The sequence below is a fragment of the Manis javanica genome, chromosome 4 (assembly GCF_040802235.1).
Source record: "Manis javanica isolate MJ-LG chromosome 4, MJ_LKY, whole genome shotgun sequence".
In the NCBI taxonomy this organism is placed as follows: Eukaryota; Metazoa; Chordata; class Mammalia; order Pholidota; family Manidae; genus Manis; species Manis javanica.
In genome coordinates this window covers 99,694,256-99,702,166 of record NC_133159.1, presented here as the reverse complement: position 1 = coordinate 99,702,166, position 7,911 = coordinate 99,694,256, and positions in this window count along the sequence as shown.

Here is a 7,911-nt window from a genome sequence, read left to right as displayed (position 1 = left end):
CTAAGAGTTTTATGGTTTCATGACTTACATTCAGGTCTTTGATCCATTTTCAGTTTACTTTTGTGTATAGGGATAAACAATAATCCAGTTTCATTCTCTTGCATATAGCTGTCCAGTTTTTGCCAACACCAGCTGTTGAAGAGGCTGTCATTTCCCCATTGTATGTCCATGCCAACTTTATTGAATATTAATTGACCATATATACTTTGTTTTATGTCTGGGCTCTCTGGTCTGTTCCACTGGTCTATGTGTCTGCTCTTGTGCCAGTACCAAATTGTCTTGATTACTGTGGCTTTGTAGTAGAGATTGAAGTTGGGGAGCATAATTCCCCCAGCTTTATTCTTCCTTCTCAGGATTGCTTTGGCTATTCGGGGTCTTTTGTGGTGCTGTGTGAATTTTAGAATTCTTTTCTCTAGTTCGTTGAAGAATGCTGTTGGTATTTTGATAGGGATTGCATTGAATCTGTAGATTGCTTTAGGCAGGATGGCCATTTTGACAATATTAATTCTTCCTATCCATGAGCACAGGATGTGTTTCCATTTATTGGTATCTTCTTTAATTTCTGTCATGAGTGTCTTGTAGTTTTCAGAGTATAGGTCTTTCACTTTCTTGGTTAGGTTTATTCCTAAGTATTTTATTCTTTTTGATGCAATTGTGAATGGAATTGTTTTCCTGATTTCTCTTTCTGTTAGTTCATCATTAGTGTATAGGACTGCAACATATTTCTGTGTATTAATTTTGTATCCTGCAACTTTGCTGAATTCAGATATTATTAGTTCTGGAGTGGATTCTTTAGAGTCTTTTATGAATAATATCATGTCATCTGCAAACAGGAACAGTTTAAGTTCTTTCTTGCCAATCTGGATGCCTTTTATTTCTTTGTGTTGTCTGATTGCCATGGCTAGGGCATGTAGAACAATGTTGAATAAGAGTGGGGAGAGTGGGCATCCTTGTCTTGTTCCAAATCTTAAAGGAAAAGCTTGTGGCTTCTCGCTGTTATGTATGATGTTGGCTGTGGGTTTGTCATATATGACCTTTATTGTGTTGAGGTACTTGCCCTCTATACCTGTTTTGTTGAGAGTTTTTATCATGAATGGATATTGAATTTTGTCAAATTCTTCTTCAGCATCTATGGAGATGATCATGTGGTTTTTGTCCTTTTTTTTGATGTGGTGGATGATGTTGATGGATTTTCGAATGTTGTACCATCCTTTTATCCCTGGAATAAATCCTACATGATAATGATGGATGATCCTTTTGATGTATTTTTGAATTCGGTTTGCTAATATTTTCTTGAGTATTTTTGCATCTATGTTCATCAGGGATATTGGTCTGTAATTTTCTTTTTTGGTGGGGTCTTTGCCTGGTTTTAGTATTAGAGTAATGCTGGCCTCATGGAATGAGTTTGGGAGTATTCTCTCTTCTACTTTTTGGAAAACATTAAGGAGGGTGGGTATTAGGTCTTCACTAAATGTTTGATAAAATTCAGCCATGAAACCATCTGGTCCAGGCATTTTGTTCTTAGGTAGTGTTTTGTTTTGTTTTGTTTTTTAGGCCATCTTTGAGTTTTTTAAATCAGTATTTTGTAATTTAAAACATACAGATCTCTACATGTATTGTTATGTTTATGCTTAAGTATTTCATCTTATTTGGGACAATTGTAAATGGTATTGCAATCTATCCATATTCTGTGATCCAAAGTTACTTATTAGTTCAAGTTATTTTTTCAGTAGATACTTTGTAAGTTTCTACATAGACAATTGTGTAGTCTTCAAATAGAAACAATTTTATTTCTTCCTTTCCAATTTGTATGCCTTCTGTTTCCCCTCCTTGCCTTACTGTGCTGCCTAGATCTTCCAGGGCCATGGTAAGAGTGGTGAGAGCACAAATCCATGCCCTGTTCTTAACCCCCTTCATGAGGCACTGGGTTCTTGCAGGTGTAGATGTAGCCTGGCTGTTGTCCTGTATCTTCTGGTCTCTCTTTTAGGAATAGTTGTATTTGTTGTATATTCAAAAATATGTATGGTTTTGGGAGGAGATTTCCACTGCCCTACTCACTCCACCATCTTGGCTTCTCCTCGCTTTTAGGTAGTTTTTTGATTACCAGTTAAGTTTCATTGCTGGTAATTGGTCTTCTCAGATTTTATTTTTCTTCCTGGGTCAGACTTGGAACATTGTATTTTTCTAGAAAGTTGTCCATTTCTTCTAGGTTATCCAGTTTGTTAACATGTAATTTCTCATAATATTCCCTAATAATTCTTTGTATTTCTGTGGTGTCTGTAGCAATTTTTCCTTTCTCATTTCTGATTCTGTTTATGTGTTTAGACTCTCTTTTTTTCTTTATAAGTCTGGCTAGGGGTTTATCTATTTTGTATATTTTCTCAAGGAACCAGCTTCTGCTTTCATTGATTCTTTCTATTGTTTTATTCTTTTTGATTTTATTTAGTTCTGCTCTAATCTTTGTTATATCCCTCCTTCTATTGACTTTGGGTCTCATTTGTTCTTCTTTTACTAGTTTCATTAGTTGTGAGTTTAAACTGTTTGTGTGGGATTTTTCTTCTTTCCTGAGGTAGGCCTGTATTGCATTATACTTCCCTCTTAGCACAGTCTTTGCTACATCCCATAGATTTTGTGGTGTTGAATTATTGTTGTCATTTGTCTCCATATATTGCTTGATCTCTGTTTTTATTTGTTCATTGATCCATGGATTATTTAGGAGCATGTTGTTAAGCCTCCATGTGTTTGTGGGCTTTTTCAATTTCTTGGTGTAATTTATTTTTCATTTCATACCTTTGTTTTCTGAGTAGCTGGCTGGTACAATTTCAATCTTTTTTACTTTACTGAGGCTCTTTTTGTGGCCTAGTATATGATCTATTCTTAAAAATGTTCCATATGAACTTGAGAAGAAGATGCATCCTGTTGCTTTTGGATGGAGTGTTCTGCAGATGTCCATTAGGTTCACCATTCTAACGTGTTGTTTAGTGCCTCTGTCTCCTTACTTATTTTTTGTCTAGTTGATCTGTCCTTTGGAGTGAGCGGTGTGTTGAGGTCTCCTCAAATGAATGCACTGCATTCTATTTCCCCCTTTAATTCTGTTAGAATTTGTTTCACATATGTAGCTGCTCCTGTGTTGGATGCATAGATATTTATAATGGTTATATCCTCTTGTTGGATTGACCTCTTTATCATTATGTAATGTCCTTCTTTGTCTCGTTACTTTCTTTTTTTTTTAAGTCTATTTTGTCTGATACAAGTATGCAGCTCCTGCTTTTTTCTCCCTATTAGTTGCATGAAATATCTTTTTCCATCCCTTCACTTTTAGTCTGTGTATGTCTTTGGGTTTGAAGTGAGTCTCTCCTCATAGCATATAGATGGATCTTGTTTTTTTATCCATTCAGTGACTATGTCTTTTGATTGGTGCATTCAGACCATTTACATTTAGGGTGATTATCCATAGGTATGTACTTATTGGCATTGCAGGTTTCAGATGGTGGTTACCAAAGGTTCAAGGATAATTCCCTTACTATCTAATAGTCTAATTTAACTCATGTAGTATGTTATTACAAACACAATGTAAAAGTTCTTTTTTATTTTCCTCCCTTTCTTCCTCCTTCAATTTTATATATTAGGTATCATATTCTGTACTCTTTGTCTATCCTTGACTAACTTTGGGGGTAGTTGATTTGATTTCGCATCTGCTCAGTAATTAATTGTTCTCCTTTCTTTACTGCTGTTTTATTCCTTTGGTGACACCTATTTAGCCTTAGGAAAACTTCTGTCTATAGCAGTCCCTCCAAAGTACATTGTAGAGGTGGTTTGTGGGAAGTAAATTCTCTCAGGTTTTGCTTATCTGGAAATCATTTAATCCCTCCTTCAAATTTAAATGATAATCTTGCTGGGTAGAGTATTCTTGGTTCAAGGCCCTTCTGTTTCATTGCATTAAATATATCATGCCACTCCTTTATGGCCTGTTATGTTTCTCCTGAGAAGTCTAATGATAGCCTGATGAGTTTTCCTTTGTGTGTGGTGTTTTTTCTCTTTCTAGCTGCTTTTAAAAGTCTGTCCTTATCCTTGATCTTTGCCATTTTAATTATTATATGTCTTAGTGTTGTCTTCCTTGGGTCCCTTGTGTTGAGAGATCTGTGTACCTCCATGGCATGAGAGACTATCTTCTTTCCCAGACTGGGGAGGTTTTCAGCAATCACCTCCTGAAAAACACTTTCTATCCCTTTCTCTCTCTCTTCTTCTGGTACCCCTATTAATGCAATATTGTTCTATTTAGATTGGTCACGCAGTTCTCTCAATATTCTTTCAGTCCTAGAGATCCTTTTTTCTCTATGTGCCTCAGCTGCTTTGTATTCCTCTTCTCTAATATCTATTCCATTTACCATCTCTTCTACTACATCTCATCTGCTTTTAAATCCCTCTATTGTATGTTTCATTTCAGATATGGAACTTCTTAATGATTGAATCTCCATCCTAAATTCATCCCTGAGTCCTTGAATATTTTTCTGTACCCCCATGAGCATGTTTATGGTTTTTATTTTGAACTCTCTTTCAGGAAGATTGATGAATTCAGTTTCACTTGGCCCTTTTCTGGTGTTTGTGGGATTTGGGTTTGAACCAGGTTCCTTTGACATTTCATATTTGTATGTGGCGCCCTCTAGTGCCCAGCAGCTCTTCTCTCTGGAGCTGCTCAGTCCCTGGATGGATGCTGGGGGTCACAGGGGAGTGGTGCTCTTGCCTGGGGAGAGGAAAGAGTTGTTTCCTGCTTCCTGGCTGTTGTGCCTGTGTACACTGTCAGATCCAGTGGGCCAAGCACACAGGTGTAAGCCTCTGTGCTTTGCATTTGTAGCTGCCACAGGTGGGGCCTCCCTCTGGCTGGCCTGACACCAGGGGAGGAGCTGCCCATCTGTGAGCCATTGGTGGCAGGCCAGGAAGAAGGTGCAGCAGGATTCATATCATGGTAGGGGGCCTCAGAGCTGAGGTGCCAGCCAGGGGCATGGAGTGCCTGAAGCTCCTGAATGTTCCCAACCTGCTGGGCAGAGTGTACCCAGACAATTTTGTCCACCTATCCTTTCTCCTGAGCAGCAAGCTCTGTGCAATCCTTGCCCATTTAGCAGACCTCTCACTGTTAGGAAGTCTCTCAGACTGCCCACCTTTCTTTTGTCCCTGAGAAGACAGATGTGGATCCCTGTTTTCCACAAGCAGCTGGATTTTAGTCTCTCCAGGTATTCCTCCTGTCTTGGCTTTCTAACCCCACTAATCTCCAGAGCACCATGCAATGTAGGTTCATGCTCCCAAAGCAGATCTCCAGGGATGGGTGTTCAGCAGTCCTAGGCTTCCACCCCCTCCCTGCTCCATTTCTATTCTTCCTGCCAGTGAGCTGGGGTGGGGGAAGGGTTGGGTCCCACCAGATCAAGGCTTTGGTATGTTACCCTGTTTTGTGAGGTCTGCTCTTTTCTCCAGGTGTATGCAGTCTGGCTCAGCCTTCTTTCTTGTTGCTCTTTTAGGATTAGTTGTATTAACTGTATTTTTGTATTATATGTGGTTTGGGGAGGAGTTCTCTGTCTCAGCTCTCATGCCACCATCTTTAATCTGATATGTGACCCCTTCAGTTTTATTCTTTTTCAAAATTGTTTGGCCATTCAGGGTCCCTTAAGATTCCATATGAATTTTTGGGTTAGTTTTTCTATTTTTGAAAAATATATTATTATTTTTATACCAGTTACATTGAACCTTTAGATTGCTTTGGGTAGTACTGACATTTTAGCAATAGTAAGTCTTCCATTCCATGAACCTGGGGTGTGTTTCCATTTATTTAGGTTTTCTTTAAGTTCTTTCAGATGTGTCCTGTAATTTTCATTGTACAAGTATTTCCACCTCCCCAGTTAAATTAATGCCAAAGTGTTTTAGGTTTGATGCTATTGTAAATGGAGCTGTTTTTGTAATTTCCTTTTCAGAAATTCATTGTTCATGTTCATGTATAGAAATGCAACTGACTTTTTGTGTTGACTTAGTATCCTCCTACTTTGCTGAATTCATTTACTAGTTTTAACAGTTTTTTGTGTGGAATCTTTAGGGTTTTCTACATATAATAACATTTATAAACAGAGACAAATTTCTTCTTTCCAATTTGGACATCTTGTATTTCTTTTTCTTGTCTAATTGCTCTGACTACAACTTCCAGTAAACTATGTAAAGTAGAAGTGGTAAAAATTGCATCCTTGCTGCAAGGTTGCATTCTTTTCCTTCCTATATATCGATATATTATATATATATATATATATATATAAAGCAATATTATAGACAGCAGTAATAGTAATATAACTCCATACAGGTTCCTGGACAAAATTCCAATGTGTGTAAGTATGTGGGAGGGGATCTTGCCACACATAACACCAAGCAATTCTTGAACATCAGCTAGGTGTTGGAGAACTCAACTCAATTCTGATGCTATCTGCCCAGAGACAGCACCAGATTCCCCACATTAATGGTTCTGTCCTATAAGACTGCCTTCCACGCCAACTGTAGATGCCAGTAGCAAGCCTCAGGCAGTTCGTACTTCTGACCTACCAGCTACAGGTTGTAGGTTCCAACAACCTCCCCCTTGGGTTCAATTAATTTGCTTGAGCAGCTCACAGAACTCAGGAAAACACTTAAACTCGCCAGTTTAATAAAGGCTACTGTAAAGAGTACAAGTTAACAGTGAGATGAAGAGGGATATAGGGCAAGTTCCCAAATAAAGGAGCTTCTATCCTTGTAGAGCTTGGGGCTTGGCTCAGTGGCACCTGAAGGTGTTCTGGTTCCACAAGCATAAAAGATCTCCCTAACTGAGAAACAGGATCCAACAGAGCAGAGAGTGATAAGCTCTTCTCAGGGTTTTTTGTGAGGGCTTCATTGCATAGTCATGATTGACTAAATTATTGGCCATTGGCTGATTCAACCTCCAATTCCTGCCCTTGTGTGGGGGTTCAAATGTATCTCATTAACATGACAAAAGACCTGTTTCACCTTTAAGACTCTGCAGTGTTTTCAGTTTGCAGATGAAGACCAAATATACCTGGGATCACTCAGATGACCAAAAATATATTTCTTATGACTCATTATATTGCACTTGCCTTGTTTCTGACCTTAAAGGAAAAGCTTTCAGTCTTTCACTATTGAATATGATGTTTGCTGTGAGTTTTTCATATATGGCTTTTTATGTGGAGATCGTTTCTTTCTGTTTCTATTTCTATTTTATTGGGTGTTTTTATAATGAAAAGATGGTGAATTTTGTCAAATACTTTCTATGCAACGATTGAGATAACCATGCAGTCTTTTCCCCTCATTTTGTTAATATGGCATATGATATTGATTGATTTTTGTGTGTTGAACCATTCTGCATTTCAGGAATAAACCCTACTTGATCATGGTGCATAATTCTTTCAATATGCTGCAGGATTTTGTTTCCTAGTATTTTCTTGAGAGTTTTTCCATTGATTTTGAAAAGGGAAATTGGTCTTTAGTTTTCTTGTTATGCTTTTGTCTAGCTTTTGTATCAAGGTTATGCTGGCTTCATAGAATGAGTTAAAAAGTGTTGCCTCCACTTCAATTTTTTGGAAAAGTTTGAGAAGGATTGGTATTGGTTTTTCCTTAAATGTTTGTCAGGATTCACCAGTGAAGTCATCAAGTCCAAGGCTTTTATTGTTGTTGGGATATTTTTTATTACTGATTCATTCTCCTTACTAGATATTAGTCTATTCAGATTTTACATTTCTTTGTGATTTAGTCTTGGTAGATTTTGTATTTCTAGGAATTTGTGCATTTCATGTAGCTTACTCAAGTTTTTGGTGTACAATTGTTTATAGCACTCTCTCATAATCCATTTTATTTCTGTAGAATCTATGGTCATGTCTCCACTTTCAT